Source organism: Lepidochelys kempii, chromosome 1 (assembly GCF_965140265.1).
Source record: "Lepidochelys kempii isolate rLepKem1 chromosome 1, rLepKem1.hap2, whole genome shotgun sequence".
Taxonomy (NCBI): domain Eukaryota; kingdom Metazoa; phylum Chordata; order Testudines; family Cheloniidae; genus Lepidochelys; species Lepidochelys kempii.
Window position 1 is genome coordinate 267,276,633 of NC_133256.1, and position 16,553 is coordinate 267,293,185.

General features: G+C 42.6%; 1 protein-coding gene across 3 annotated transcripts in view; it reads left to right on the forward strand.

Annotated features, from left to right (window-relative positions):
• CDK17 (cyclin dependent kinase 17) overlaps positions 1 to 16,553 on the forward strand; it is a 190,012-nt gene that overhangs the window by 70,988 nt on the left and 102,471 nt on the right. The window contains exon 1 of one of the 3 annotated variants that reach the window (XM_073327479.1): positions 3,590 to 4,460. The exons of the other annotated variants lie outside the window; for them this stretch is intronic. The gene's annotated coding sequence lies outside the window, so the exon portion shown is untranslated. Of the gene's footprint in view, positions 1 to 3,589; positions 4,461 to 16,553 lie in introns of those variants that run through there. 3 annotated transcript variants of the gene reach the window in all.

Here is a 16,553-nt window from a genome sequence, read left to right on the forward strand (position 1 = left end):
AGGTATATTATTTAAATAATTATAATATATGTGGAAGTGTTTGGTCTCTCTCTCTCTCTCTCTCTCTCTAGGTTGTAAGTTCAGTGTAAGGACCTGTTCTCTTTTATATTCTGTTACATCTGTGCTCTGCAGCGCATGCAGCAAATGCTCAAGAATAATAAATAATGATTACTGTGAACTAAGAGGCAGAACTAACATGTCTGTAAGAAAAGGATATATACATTAGAAATTACTCTTACTATGTTATGTGACCAATGAAAACCCATCTGCAGTCTCTGACCTTCTTTATCTTGGCTTTGTCTCTCACTCCAGTATTTTCAGAGTTACTTACCTGGAATGAATGCTGTCTCTTTAGCTCTTGATTGACTATGGAAAATACTTCATTAATATGGTGAGGTGAAAGGCAGGCCCTACTAAAGCTTCCCCAAAAGCTCTTCCAGTGCACCTGAATTCTCACCTAAACAACATCCTTGGTACTCCAGTTTCATGCTTCTCCGTTCTAATCAAAATGAGGCCAAATTGTGTGCCGTTACATTTGTGATGCAACCAAATTAGGGGAACCATAGTTATTGTATTTTAATTTTTTTAATTAATACATGGTACCTGTCACAGTGTCCCTTAAAGCCTAATCCAAAACCTATTGAAGTCAGGATGTAGCTTTCCATTGTGAAGCATCAGCTCAATGTTTTGAGAAGATATTTGAAAAAGAAGGTGTAAGCACCCTACATCAGCAGGTGTGACTACATCAGACATGTCCAATCCCTGTTTGACATACTACAGATGCAGACAAAAGAGAAGCTGTCTCTACCTATGAGCCAGGTTGAGACAGCCAGAGTGAAGGTTATCTGTTGTTCTTCCTTTTCATTCTCATCTGTATGCAAGAGAACAGAGACAATGTTATCCTGTACCAGTTGAGGGACATCAGTCTTTACTACAACATCCTGTGGTAAATTCTTTGGTGCTGTCTGCAGCACAGGAGGGGGTGAGGGGATGGGAAGTCACCTTCTTCTGCCAGGAGAGAAGAATGTAAGCTGTGTGCTTTTGGCAGGGGAGCCTATTCCTATGGCTCACTAGGCCTTCCGGTGGCTGACTATCAAGTCATTGTGTTCTGCTACAGTTACGCTCTGTGGGATGCCATGAGCCCTATGCTGGACTCCTTTCCTGAGGAAGAGAAGGAAGTGGTTAAGACTCTGGTCACTGAGGATTGTACACTCGTGCAGCGCTATGAGCAGCACACAATGACTTAGATGTCAATGCAAGAACAGTGACCACAGGAGCGGCTCTTAGGAGGTACTCCTGGCTGAGATCCTTTTGGTCTTACAGCTGGATCCCGAGGAAAATAGAAAACCTCCCTTTTTGAGAGTACGGGCCTTTTTTAGTGATGAAATCAGTGAAGCCCTGGAAAAGGTTATGGCTGCTGCACCTTTCCTGGGACTAACAGAGTCCTCTTCCTAAGCACAGAAGAGGTTTTACTACCTAACATTCCACTTCCAAAAGACAGGCTTCTTCACAATACCAAGGGATACACTTCCAGAGGTGAAACGAGCCACTCCTTTAACCTACTAATGGAAAACAACCTCAGCATTATTGAAGCAGGATTCCTAATCTCATGCCTCACAGCCCTCAACATCAGCCTCCAAAAAACAGTTTTGAAGATGCAGTCAAGCGCTATGCACTGACTTGCACCAGTTCTCCATGCCTTCTTCCCATCCCAGGGTGGATTTGATTTAAATCAAATTGATTTAAATCACTAGTCAGGAAGACTCTATTTAATCATGGATTTCTACATAAAAGTGCATTCTTGTTGGTTGTTATAACCTTAATAAATACTCTTCACAATTCAGAGATAGATGTAGGTTTCATTTTTAGAAGGTACCCACTATACATTTTTTAAGTAATTTATTTTGAAAACTTTTCAGATTAGTTTTACATCTATATCAGAAAATGAATGATTGGTTATTTCATTTACCAAAGGTAATTGAAGCAGATATTTATAAGTTATTGGAGGTAAACTGTCTCCAATTCAACAGGTTAATCATTAATATTTGGAGGATTTTCTTGCCATGCTGTATTAGGATGAGAACATCACCAAACAGACATTTTAATTGTTTTATTTAACTAAAACAGCAATGTTATGTATTCTGGATTTTTTTCTTCAACAGCAAACACATAATATTTTAACAAAACAAGCATATGAATTTTTAAATTTAGTTAAACATTTGCATTTTTTAAAATCGGGTTTGTTTTTGTTAAAATTGTTAACTAAAATAGTTAAATGGATAAAAAAAATTAAATAGACTATGTCAGCCAGGTCAGCATGAGAAACGTAAAATATTGGCTTCTGCAACTAACTCAGTCGTCTCTTCACCTTCATTTTCCTGTTTGTTCATAATCTGGAAAAGAAAAACAAGCTTTCGTGCTTTTTTCAGCTCCCAAACGATTTCTCAATTTGGAATGAATTAGTCCACAGGAAGAAGATATTCTTTCTACTCTGACAGAAGAAGCTACTGCTGTTAAAAGTGAGATTATCACTTCAACAGTCTCTAAATCCAAGTGCTTAAGTGACTTCCACCAGTTCACTGGTGTGACTTTCTTTAAGACATCATCAGCAAAAATATATTTCTTGAATGGTTCTTATTCCCAAACTGGGTCTCTTTTACAGCCTGCTGCCATTTTAGGTTTTCCCTTCTAGTGAGAATGGTATGTTAGATCTCAAAACAATGAAGGCTACACTCAGAAAGACCTCAAGACTTCTGGAATATGCTGCTCAAACAGTTTCACTTTTGTTTCTACTGCCTGTCCCTCCCTTCTCACATTCATCTCCAGACTTCTTCTCCTTGTCCAGATCTATTCCTCCCCCAACAATCTTCTATTCACTGAACTTTTTGAAACTTTGCACTTTTAGAGAGAGGTAAGGGATTGACTCTGTGTACACAAATTTGCAGAGAGACAATAGGGTTGAGGTCTGTTATTTCTCACCTCTGTATATTATTTATTTATTTATTTAAAACATTTTTGCTGTTAACAAGCATGTTATCTCTGGAGACACAAATCCACAGTTTGAGAACTGCAAAACTAAGCATCTCTGATGGTATCTTCTAGACTGAGCACTGAGTCCCATTGGGAAGATAGAAAGATTAACTTAAATAATCTATAGAGAAGCCCCTGGAACTCCATAAAATTGGGTCCCTAATCCATGAACTTTTGGAACTCATTTACAAAACTCATCTTAAACATGACATGAATATATTGTTTCATACTATAGAATTAGAATTTATAATCCCTATTGCATGATGAGATATCTTTGAGCTATAATGTATCTTAATTAAAACTATCTTTAGATAGGTTTTTTTCCTCAAAAAGCATTTTATAAAAAAAAAAATCCGATTTAAATAAAAAATATCTGATTTTTTAAATTATTTTTTTTAAATAATTAATTTTTATCCAACCTGTCCCATCCCCACTCTTTGGACCTTGTTTCTCTTCCTCTTACAGAGCTTGATGCACAATTATCTCTGATCACTTATTGCTGGACACAGCCTGTGACACATTCCATCTGGTTCTGCACCAGACTACATCACTATCCTGTCTCCTTCCGTCTTCAAGGACCCATCTCTTGAGAACATCTTGTTGGAAGAAGTGGATTCCCTTTTCTGGAAGGGAGCTTGTGGTGAGGCGGTGCCCAACCCCCAGGCAAGATTGGGCTGAACCAGACCTGAGAGGCTGCGCAGACCTGCAGCCAATCAGAGAAGGCCTGGTGAGAGCCAATCAGAGCAGGGAAAGAGTCAGCCAATCAGGGCCAGGCTAGGCCCTATATAAAGGCTGCCCAGGAGAGAAGCAGACAGTCTCTCCAAGACCTTCAAAGGAGAAGTTTGAGCGAGGAGACCAGCACCTGGGACAGCACAGCGCAGTGCAGTGCAGCGCAGTGCAGTGCTGGGCAGGGTCAGGGTCAGGGGAGCAGAGGGGAACTCCAGCCCAGTACCTTCCGGGCTGCAGGCTACAAGGTGTGAAGGGGCTGAAGGGGAAGCGGCCCAGGGAGGAGAGGCAGACAAGGGGAGCGAAGGAGGGCAGGGAGGCTGTCGCCAGAGAGTCCCTGGCCCGGAGCTCAGAGTGGAGGGCAGGCCTGGGTCGCCCCCTTCCCCATTGTATTACACCTGGCCGTTAGAAGTGGCCATAGCGGACTGCACCCGACCCCTGACAGAAGGGGTAAGACTTTGGGGTGTGGTTGGCCATGGCGGCTGGGGCGAAGCGGAAAGACTGCTGTTATACACACACACACACCCCCGGAAGGGAGTGAGCGTGGACTAGGAGGCAGTGTCCTGAAGAGGACGCCGCGAGAAGGGAGCAACACAGGTCCAGACGCCAACCAAGGGCGAGAGATGGACAGGACACCACCAGCGGAGGGCGCTCCACATGGACTGAGCTAATTCCTGGAGGTACCAACAGGAGGCGCTGTGGTGGTGAGTCCCAACCCTATCACAGAGCTATAAAGTTGGTTCTAGGAGAACACTGAGATAAAAGTTTTTGTTCCTGCTATTCCTGATGTCAAGCAGAGGAAAGATCTGAGACTCATTCGGGACCTCAGAAATCTCAACAGGTGCATAAGAATATTGAAGCTCAAGATGCTTGCTCTAGAGGACATTGTCCCTTCCTTGTTCTGGGGAGTTTGGTATTCGATTCTTTACTTAAGCATGTCTACTTTCATTTGGCAACCAAACATACATTGAGTACTTGAAGTTCAATATGGGTACAAGACACCTACCAATTTAGAATCTTTCATTTTGGCTTGTCCTCAGCACTGTGCGTCTTCATCAAGTGTCGCATGGTGGTTGCTGTTCACTTCAGATGCTACGGAATATCTGGATTGCTGGCTTGAGGGCAAGCTCTCAACAGCATCTCTCTTCAGCAGACTTGTTACAAATTTTGGGTCTGGTACTAATCAATATTTTCATTAATGACGTGGATAATGGAGTGGAGAGTATGCTTATAACATTTGTGAATGACACCACGCTGAAAGGGGTTTGGAGGATGGGATTAGAATTCAAAAGGACCTTGATAAATTGGAGAATTGATCTGAAATAAACAAGATTCAATTCAATAAAGAAAAGTACAAAATACTGTAGTTAGGAAGGAAAAATCAAATGCACAACAACAAATTGGGGAATAACTGGGTAGGGGCTAGTGCTGCTGAAAAGGATCTGGTGGTTGTAATGCATCATAATTTGAAAGTGAGCCAACAGTGTGACGCTGTTGGGAAAAAGGCCAGTAGCCTTTTAGTACGCCCTATGGGGTGTATTAAAAGGAGGGTCATATGTAAGACACAGGAAGTAATTGTCCCACTGTATTCCGCACTGGTGAGGCCTGGGGTGGAGTATTGTGTCCAGTTCAGGGTGTCACACTTTAGGAAGGGTGCGGACAAACTGGAGAGATTCTAGAAGACAGCAACAAAAATGATAAAAGCTTTAGAAAACCTGACTCTTGAGGGGAAAACTGAGCATGTTTAGTCATGAGAAAAGCTGACTGAGAAGGGATCTGATAAGTCTTCAACTACATTAAGGGCTGTTATAAAGAGGACAGTGATTAATTGTTCTCCATGTCTATGGAAGGTAGTACAAGAAGTAATGGGCTTAATCTGCAGCAAGGGAGATTTAGGTTAGATAGTAGGAAAAACTTTCTAATTAATTACAGGAACAGGTTACCTAAGGAGGTTGTGGAATCCCTGTCCTTGGATGTTTTTAAGAATATATTAAACAAACATCTGTCATGGATGGTCTAGGTGGTCCTGCCTCAGCTCAGGGAATAGACTGGGTGACCATGTGTCCGTTTTAGCCCTACATTTCTATGATTCTATGTGTAGCCTCCTCCGATAACCGGGACTGTTGATTACCTGGGAGAAATTCTTTGTGCAGATTGAAGTGAGGATCACTTTTTTGGAGCAATCCTGGACTCCACTCAGGGCCTTTCTTCCAGAAAAGAGATTTTTCAAGATTTGGGACTCTAACTACTTCAGGGAACAGCCAGTACAAGACTGTCACAATTTAGGGCAACTATACTGTGTTCTCCCTCTGTGGTTCAGCAAGGGCACCTTTTCTTAGGTTTTGGCTCCCCAGACATTCTCTCTTGGATGTAGACACTCGCTCTCTTCTTCCTGACCACGGTATTTCCAGGCTGCAGAGCACCCTGTCTACACTATGAATTCCCCAGCAAAGTCAAACTGTCTAAGCAGGCCTGCTTTACTTTTTTCTTCAGAGATGGTAAACCGTGTAATTGCCACAGTTAAGTTACCACACAGCTCTTTCTGAAGAGGGACATTTATTCTTAAGGTAAAAGCATTACAGAGAAAATATTTAAAACAATAAAAGAACCTCCAAGCATCCTAACAAGCTTACCAGAGATCACCCCTTGACTGCCACAAGGGCCCTGGCCTGTGAAAAGTCCTTTGAACCCCACCAAAGGGTTTTCCTGTGGTTACAATTCATAATCCCTTTTGCTCAGCGCAAGAACACAGACTGTGCCAAGTCCTTCCAACCCACCCCAAGAAGGACTGGGATCATGCTTGGACAGACAATTCCGTCCATTTGTTGGGTCAGAAAGAAGGCCCTATGTCAGTTTTAACTCAGGCCATTGAATCCAGAATCCTTTCATTGTCGGTTGCACAGGCGCCAGCTTCTAATTTTCCCTTGGGGTGCTCAGCGCCAGGCCCCACCCCAACTCCACCCTTCCCCCACCTCCGCCCTGCCTCTTCCCACCCCCACTCCACCCCTTCTCCCCAAGGGCCTGCCCTGTCTCTTCCCGCTCCTGCCCCACCTCTTCCCCACCTCTTTCCACCCCATCCCCCGAGCACGCCTGTCTGTGATCCTCCCTCTCCCTCTCAGTGCCTCCTGCACACCGGAGAACAGCTGTTCCATGGCATGCAGGAGATGCTGGGAGGGAGCAGGAGGAGTTGATTGATGGGGGCCCCAGGTGGGTACACCTGGGGGTCCATACTCCATATGAACATATAAAAGCTCAGAGTATTGACCTGGGCCCTCGAGACCTTTCACTTGTCTGTGTAGCACAGGTGCTTACAGACAGCACCATAGCTATGTACTGCATCAACAAGCAGGGAAGTGTGCATTCCCAGCTCTTGTCTGGGAGACAAGGAATCTATGGCTGTGTTACATCCAAACCATATCCATCGCAGTCGCCCTTCACCTAGCAGGAGAGGAGAGCGTGGAGGAAGACTCAGTCAGCAGGTCATCTCGGGATCAACTTGAGTGATCCTTGAAACCCGCGGTCCTCAGAGCCCTGTTTCACAAGTTCAGTAACAGACCTCTATAATACAATAAGACTTACCAATTTGATCCAACATTTGCATGTTTGTGAAGCATCCTGGTGTATTCTAAAATCATCTAGCACGGTGACGGGCAACCTGCAGCCCATCAAGGTAATCTGATTGCGGGCCAAGAGATATTTTGCTGATGTTGACCACCTGCAGACACAGCCCCCCACAGCTGTCAGTGGCCGCGGTTCGCCGTTCCTGCCAATGGGAGCTGTGGGAATCTGCAGCCAGCAAGTCCCTGTGGCCTGCTCTTCATGCCATTAGTTGGGAACAAATAATTTATCCAAATTACCAGTTCCATCAGTGTAAAGAAATTGGGTTATACATTTTTTTAGTGTGGCTGGAAAGGTTTGCAAAATTAAGTTGCTTAATATTAGGTAAATTAAGATTATCAGAAGACGAACCATTCAGATGACATCAGAAAAATAACAGATAAAGTGAAATTAGGTCAGGAATTTTCAAACTCTGTTAACTGTGGACCAGAATTTAAGAGATTATCTCATGACCATTGCCTTTTCTGTTCCTAGTTGTGTGGGCCACTTCCCTTGGTATTTGCAAGCAAATGACATCCCACTGGCTTCCCACCTGATATCAAATTTAAGCTTCTAGACACTACCTTCAAAGCTGTATACAACTGTGCCCCCAGGTTCTCAGCCTAGAGTCACAATGTCTCGGTGTGCTTCAGACATGACCACCCTGCCCTTTTTGATATTGCTAAATGGGAGGGTAGCTTCAGCTGTATGGGAATGGAGAACCTGAAACGGGGAGAGTTTGGTATTACCAGTCTGGGTCATATAGATATGTTCAAATTTTAAGTGAAATAAAGTACAGTTTGTTTTCAGTGTTATGCTCTAGAGATTAAGGCTAAACAATATTGGGGATAAGGGGAAGGGCCGTTACTAGATCTGTTGAAATCCTAATTTTATATGTCTACCTTTAACTCTTATGAATTAATGGTGATGATGATGGAAAGTACATTTTTGTGTATGGAAAAATATTTATAGTCTTACAGCCATTGTGTATTTAAAGCTAAGGTTCAGCAATGTGAGTTGGGGTTTCTCAGGAAACGATAGTGTTTTATTTCTGAGCAAAATATTAAAGGAGTCTTATACAACAGCAAATTGCACATATTCATAAAAAGCAGCAATCTCTTTAATTTAGTGTTGCTTGATTCAGTTCACATTGGCGTATGGATGGAACAAATATGTCTCTGTCAGTTTTGCTGTATCTTATCAGATAAAAGCGGCAAAGAGTCCTGTGGCACCTTATAGACTAACTATAGACTATAGATGTACTGGAGCATAAGCTTTCATGGGTGAATACCCACTTCGGCATCCGACGAAGTGGGTATTCACCCACGAAAGCTTATGCTCCAGTACGTCTGTTAGTCTATAAGGTGCCACAGGACTCTCTGCCACTTTTACAGATACAGACTAACACGGCTACCCCCTGATACTTATCAGATCGTTTGTGTCCTCATTCTGTCTATCTCCAAAAACTAGGATTGCCATTAGTTACATTCAAGTGTGTGTTTTTAATATCTGACATTCCACTGTAGAATAGTTAGGTTGAAGACCATTTGTTCAGTATAGATTTAATATATTCCTTGCATTTTAAAAAATGGAACAGTCATGAATATTATGCTCTATGTTTTAAAGCTCAAAAAATAAAATGACAGTGCAGATTCTTTTTACAGTTGGTTAGGGCTTCAGGGAAAAGAATCAGCAGTCTTGTTGCATTGAGTCAAAACTATTCATTCCAAATAGGTAACTGTAAAGTAACTTAGATTTAAATTTTCGATTTAAATCAGATCTTCTTTGTTTCCTGAAGAAAGAAGTGCTTACCTTTTTTAATTAGGGGAAATTAGAAATGTCATTTAGCAGCCAAAATTCCCCATTAATTTTTTTTTTGTTTTAGACTGAGTGTATCTATTCTCTTGACTACTCCTCAAATTATTGCAGACTTTGAGACCCATGTTGTGTATAGTGGTTGTGTTGGATCATATTTTTGGATTTTTCTCTGAACCCTCATTTTCTCCTGCCCAGGACTAATAGATGTCTTCTAATCAGGTAGGCAGCAGTGAGGAATCAACTAAAGAATGTTGGCATCTCTGGCTCTTAGCTGGTGGTCACTCCCTCCCACCCCGTCTCCTTCATTGATTGCCAGCAATGCAGATTGTCTAAGAAAATGTCTTTGACCACAATAGTAGCGGCAGGTTTTTTATTTTAGAAGTTGAATTCCCATGGAAGGAAGAAGTGACTGAAGAACAGTTCCCCTTACTTCTCCCCCATATTAATGTCTGTTTGTTTAAATTGTTCTGGTACAACTGGTGAAGCCTACTCATCTGCAATATTACTTCTTAACTTGTGGTCTTACGAATAGCATTCCAGGGTAATTACAAGGTCATGATTGTGGTTCCTGTATTCTAGAGCAAGAAGAGGGGACGATATCCTGACTAAATGATTGGCTAGTCTGACCTCTATCCTTTCAAATGCCCCAATATTTTGTGAAAAGGGTCCTTTTAAAATGCCCAGTTCCATGAAGCTTGTAGCAGCCATGATAAAACTCCTTGTAATATTTCACAACTGTATTCATCTAGGAATTTTTTTCCACTGCGGGTCACAGTAGTGTTGCCATCCCAGAATGAGTACAGAAAATTCTTCTTTCAGTGGGCACCCTATTGAAGGCTCGTTCCTTCCTACTCCCTGATTCAGACGCTACACTTTCTGAGACTCTCAGTATTATGTGTAAAGGTGATATTCCCTTGACTGCATCTACCCTTCAAAATGTTATAAAGATTTATTCTAAAAAAGCTCACCCCACAGATGAATAACACAATTATTCTTATACTCATAGATGATAGAGATTAGAAAAACCTTTTAGATAATCTAGCTCAATGGTTCTCAAACTGTGGGTTAGGACCCCAAGGTGGGTTGGGGTCACCAGAGCTGGCGTTAGATTTGCTGGGTCCCGTGGCTGAAACTGATGCCCGAGCCCTACTGCCCAGGTGGTGGGGCTCAGGTTACAGTCCCCCACCCGCACCCAGGCGGCAGGGCTCCGGTTTTGGCTTTGCCTCTCCCCCCAGGGCAGTGGGGCTTCGCCGGGCTCAGGCTTCAGTCCCCCCTTCTGGGGTCGTGTAGTAATTTTTGTTGTCAGAAGGGGGTTGCAGTGCAATGAAGTTTGAGAACTGCTGATCTAGCCCATGTGTCTGCCAGTACAAGAATGATCTATGTAGTATTTATTTATTTATTTATTTATTTTTACTTTTCTGCTTCATCAGTAGGACCACTCATTTGGGTAAAATTGTATATATTCTTAAATCTGTGTAGGGTCAGGGTCCCATGTAAAGGCGTCTTTTATCCTCAGTTTTTGCCCATATGGAAAATCAGAGAGAACTTGTCTGTCTGTCGGACTGCCTTAGGTAGAGTTGTACCTAGATAGGCTGTTCTTTAGATCCACTTACAGGCTTTTTGTGCTTTTTGAGAAGAGCACAGTTTGGGACATACAGGCTTCAAAGAAGACATTAGGATAGTGAACTAAAATCACACACATCTAGTCTGTCCTTTCCCATGAGGGAAAAATTTAGGTCCATAATTTTGGAAAAGAAAAAATAAACACAGAAATGCACATAATTCCAGACCTCTTTTTATGCAATAAGCAAGTCCTGAACAGGAAATATAAATGCTCTCAATGGAATATTCTTAAAATTCATTTTCTTAAAATGAGAATTTCCTGTCCTTGAATGCAAGGTATTAACATCAGTTGAAACAGCAAGTCACTATCCAAGTTTTCCCATACTGCTCTAATGAAGTTCCTTAGTCCCAGCCTGCAAAGCTCCTGCTTTTCTAGACATGGGTCCTCTTGAGCAGAAATTGTGAAGTGGTCAGACCAGTGGTGTGGTTTTGCTGCGTGTACAAATTTAGACTAGGGTAAGAGGAAAAATACTTCAAAAAACTTCTGACATAACTGGGTTTGTACAGTGGTCCAGTATCCTCTTCCCCTCCAACATCCTCCATTGCTGGACTCCTGGCTCTTTCTACCTGTACTGTTGTCATTCCTGGACAGGATCATCTTTCCTTCCTCTGCTCTCTACTACATTGTACCTGGACATGATCGGTTTGTCACTGACTCTCTGCTGCATCTGGCTTTCTCAGACTTCTGGTTTCAAGTCCCAAAGATCCTGACTTTGTCCATGTCTGAATGTACTTACCACAGCGTGTCATCTAGTCTTTCTGTGTTCACTTAAGAACATATGTATGGTTTCCTTTTGTGAATGTGTACTCTCACCAGCACACGCCTTCATCTGATTCTATCCTTTTGTTTAGAATGCTCCATATCAATAGGCAAGAAGGCGAGTGAGTCAGCTTAAAGGGATACCATCCGTTTAAAAGTAATGGTGTAAATAATGTTACTAAAAATGTTATAGATCATGACAGTGACATGATTTTTAAAATCCTGTTTTACTTTGCTTGTTGCATATCCCTCAGTTTAGACAATGAGTATCAATTAAATGTTTTGCCTTTTCACTGGTTTTTCCTGTTTTATGTTTTCTCCTCTATTGCTGGGTGAAAGAGCCATACAAGTGAGGATAAATATATGTACAACAAGGGGAGTAAGGGCTTATTGTGCACATACCTGTAAGCAGCTACAGCTAAATGATTGTCCTAGTCATAACTGCTGCTGTTGTCTCTCTTGCTGCCTCTTTCTGCACAGGAGTTCCCTCCTTCCTTGTTCTCATCTTATCCCCCACCCCTAGCAAGTGAGCCCCACTCCCCCAAATCCAACTTCAAGCCAGACCATCAGAACAGAGAGACAAAACAAAACGCCAAAGAGGCTTAGCAGTCCAGCATCCCTGGAAGTTGGTGCTCAGGGGCACCCCTAGAACCAGCCCTCAATATAAGTATCTATCCATCCCACACACCTTCACTTGTCCCTTCTCCCTGGCACTGTCTCCTGCTGTTCAGTTCTGTGGAGGGGATTGAGTTTGGGGAGTTCTGCACATGTTGCTCTCCCATCCTTGTTCCTTTCTTGTTTCTGTGAAAGGGACAAGGGATAGAGAAACTTGCTGCCTTTTGTCCTAGATCCTATATTAAAGGCTTGATGGGTAGGGTTTCTCCAGGCCCCTGTTGTCCATGCTTCTCAGTCTTAAGGCTTATGTGGAAGAGGCTAGGGCTTACTTCTGCTCCCATGGGGAGAACTGGAGGCAGGATCAGGAGGTTGGGAAATGTTTCTCCAGCATTTACTTCACAGACTGGTCTCTGTTTCTTGCTGCCGTTTGCTTTGGCAGAGGTGGATGGTTCCATTCCTCTTCTGACATCAACATTAGTGATTGTGAAAGTTTACTACTTCCTGCTTTGTTCTGGACTGTTCCAAATTTTTCTTTGGTCTTATGCGTGGGGGTGGGGGAGGGAGCCTTCTCCTTACCTTCCTTGCTGGGTGTCTTCTGCCTTTTCTCCCAGTCCTGCTGGGGGGCTGTCTGTTGGATGCCTTCTGTCTTATTGCTTCTGAAGGACCAAAGGACTAGGCTGCCTCAAATACTGCAAGGTGCTCTGGGCCTCTGCAAAGGTCTTGGGAAGATAAAACGGACTTCCACATACCACTCACTCTGCCCAGCTCCCAGCACTCCCCAGGACTGTGCAGACACTAAATGTAGAAGAATAGCGGTAGCTCTACTATAGTGTCACTGTTAGGATGAGAAAGCACATGAGCTTTCCCCAGAGTGGGAACCGTGTGTCGTACTCGTGCTTGAGATAGGTGAGTGGCAGACACCACTGATTTGGCCGACGGAATTTACCCTCTCTACTTACATGCACATCATACATCATTTGAAAGCTGCTTATGGCTACTTTGAGATGACATATGATGTGGAGCTGTCAGGTGGTACTGTTACCATAGAAATAGGGATAAAAGATGACACCATCAACATGTTAAAATGACCACTTTGTAATGTTTGCATTTTTCTTTTAGTTCAATGATTCTGCGTATTATTTCAAGACATAAAATTGTATTTCTTTTTGACCTCAAAGCATCACAACAACAATCTAAATGGTAAAACAAAATCTAATAATTTTGTACCAGTGTCACTGGAATGTAATAGTACTGGTGACATTTCTAGTCAACATGATAATCATTGTCTTGTTCATCATTATAATCTCTGTCAAGAGGGTGTGGATTAACACAGTTTTCATTGCCTTGACATGTACACAGTTTTCTGCAGGGAAGATTGTTCTGACTGCAGACACATTTGACTGTGCAGCGACCCTTTTGGTACAAGGCAGATAAGATCTTGTAGAAGCTCAGATGCCACAGGGCCTTTGAATACAAGAAGTATTTCATCCACATTTTTCTATCCATGTTGCAATGGTGATCCAGTATATGGTTTATCTGTGTGCAAAGACATCGAAATCTTTGTTTGCCAAGATGCTCTTTTCACATACTCTTCCAAACTCTCCTCACATGGTGGGAGTTTGGCCAATGACTTGTCCTTTTTGATGGCTGGATTGAGGTGCAAGCAATTCTGGTTTCTCTGGATATATCTACACTGCAGTTAGACACCCCCAGCTGGCCCATGCCAGCTGACTCAGGCTAAGGGGATGTTCGAATGCAGTATCAATGTTTGGGCTCAAGCTGACCCTCCCACCTCTCAGGATCCTAGAGCTTGGGCTCCAGATGGAGCCTGAATGTCTACAGTGCAATTAAACAGCCTCTTAGCCTGAGTCAGCTGGCATGGGCCAGCTGCAAGTGTCTAATTGAAAAGTAGACATACCCTTTGGGTCTTCTTTTCTTTCTCGCTCTGGTCATACAACTTTGCTATCAGTTTCTTTGCTGCAGAAATTTTGGCTTGTCTGTTACTCTCTCCCAATTTGGCAAGATCTCTGAAGTGGTAAATTCCCTTTGTTTTGACAACATTAAACTCAGATTTTTTTCCCCAGTACCAAATATGAATGAGACAGAGTTGCATTCCGTTAACACGTTCACATCAGTAAGTATGTTACAGAAGTCCGGAGTGAGTGCATCTCAAATTGCATGCACAGGTATGAAGCACCACTTCTCAGTTGTGCTGGTAATGGTGCCTGTTTTGATCCACATGTTATCTGTGTGTTCCATTTTTGGAAAGTAGTGAACAGCAACGACCAAAATATCTGTATTGGATGACCTAATTCCTGTGATTACTTTGATACCAAGAGACCCAAATACCATATTAGTACATACAGCATGCACAAACATCCTTGGGTCTGCTTCTCTTGAGTACCGTATAAGTCTTTGATTCTTCAGCACCTCTGCTGGTGATAGACTTTGTCACTTCACCATTGAAAACACCTGCAGCAAGAAAGTGTGTTTGTGTTGGGTGTGCTCCTGCACTCTCGGATGCATTTTGAACCGTATACTCACAAGGAGTTTTACAAGTCTCTGCTTGTTGGATGTCACATTTAGAAACTTTTTCCTTGGAGAGACAGTGTGTCCACCAAACATCTCATATTTCTTGGATCCAACCTTAGATCCTATCTGATGCTGTCTTTCTGTACTTTTCACAGAGTTACTGTTGTCATATCTGTCAAGACTTCAGTTACAGAATTAGCTTTATCATATCCTTTTAGGACCTGCCTCAAGTGTTCATCAGCCAGTTCATTGAATGTATGGAATTTGTCTTCAGCCATCATTTCTGATGTACTCTATGTTTTCTTTTTTGCATGCTCTTGATTCCTGGATTCTTTCATCTTGAGATTCCAGCTGTTGCCCTAATTCAGCTTTGTCTGTTTTTCTCATTGTTCCACCAGCATGGAAGAGGGAATTAGGAATGGGACCTATTGAGTGACTGAGAACAATTGCCGCTGACACATCCTCTCTGCACCCGACCCACAGATCCAAGTCTGAATCACATCCCCCACAAGCTGCAGGCTTAACTGAAAACCGCTTAAGAACCCTTATTTTGCTTACTTTTCTGTCCCTATTTCCCTTACCCGAAATAAGCAAACGGAAAATAACAGACCAGTAACCACTTTGTCTGTTCTCCAGCCACCACACTTAAAACTCACTTAAAATCACTACCAGTGTCTCAAAGCAATCAGCTGTGCACAGATCCTGCTTGACTACACCACAGTGACAGGCTGGGTCACAGAAACCCCCTTGGGACTGCCACCCGATGTGCTGAGAACTACCTCTAAGCCCATTTTCGCTGGCAGCTTGGGACTTCAGTTCCCTGCCTTGTTGTGCAGACATGCTAGCCTGCTACAAACACAGATCCAAGTCTGAACCACATCCCCACAAGCTGCAGGCTTAACTGAAAACGGCTTAAGGAATTGCTCCTGATCCAGGACTCAGATACCCAGCTTCCAATGGGGTCCAAATCCCAAATAAATCCGTTTTACCCTGTATAAAGCTTATACAGGGTAAACGCTATAACACTGATAGAGAGCTATGCACAGCTGTTTGCTCCCCCAGGAATTAATTACTTGCTCTGGGTTAATTAATAAGTAAAAAGTGATTTTTGTTAAATATAAAAAGTAGGATTTAAGTGGTTCCAAGTAATAACAGACAGAACGAAGTAAGTTACCAAGCAAAATAAAATAAAACATGCAAGTCTAAGCCTAATATAGTAGGAAACTAAATGCAGGTAAACCTCACCCTCAGAGATGTTCCAATAAGCTTCTTTGACAGACTAGACTTCCACCTAGTCTGGGTCGAACAATCACTCTCACCCCCGTAATTACTGTCCTTTGTTCCTGTTTCTTTCAGGCATCTCTTTGGGGTGGAGAGGCTATCTCTTGAGCCAACTGAAGACAAAATGGAGGGGTTTCCAGGGGCTTATATAGTCTTTCTCTTGTGGGTGGAAATCCCCCTGTTCTCCTTTGTAAAATCCCCTCAACAAGATGGAGTTTTGCAGTCACCTGGGCAAGTCACGTCTATGAATGATTCCCCTTTTTGCAGGCCAGTGTCATTGTTTGCATGTTAGTTTGAACATTCAAAGGGAAAGCTAAGATGTGGATTGGTGTCTCCCGTAGTTCATTGTTAGTTAAGTACTCTCAATTACTTGAATAACCCCTTCACACTATGTTGACCAAATCTGCCTTATGTGCTTGCTACAGCAAACACTTTAAACTCAAGCATAGAGCCAACGCTCATAACTTCAGATATAAAAATGGTACATGCATACAAATAGGATGAATACATTCAGTAGAACATAACCTTTGCAAAGATATGTTATGTGGCATATCTAGCATAAAACATGTTC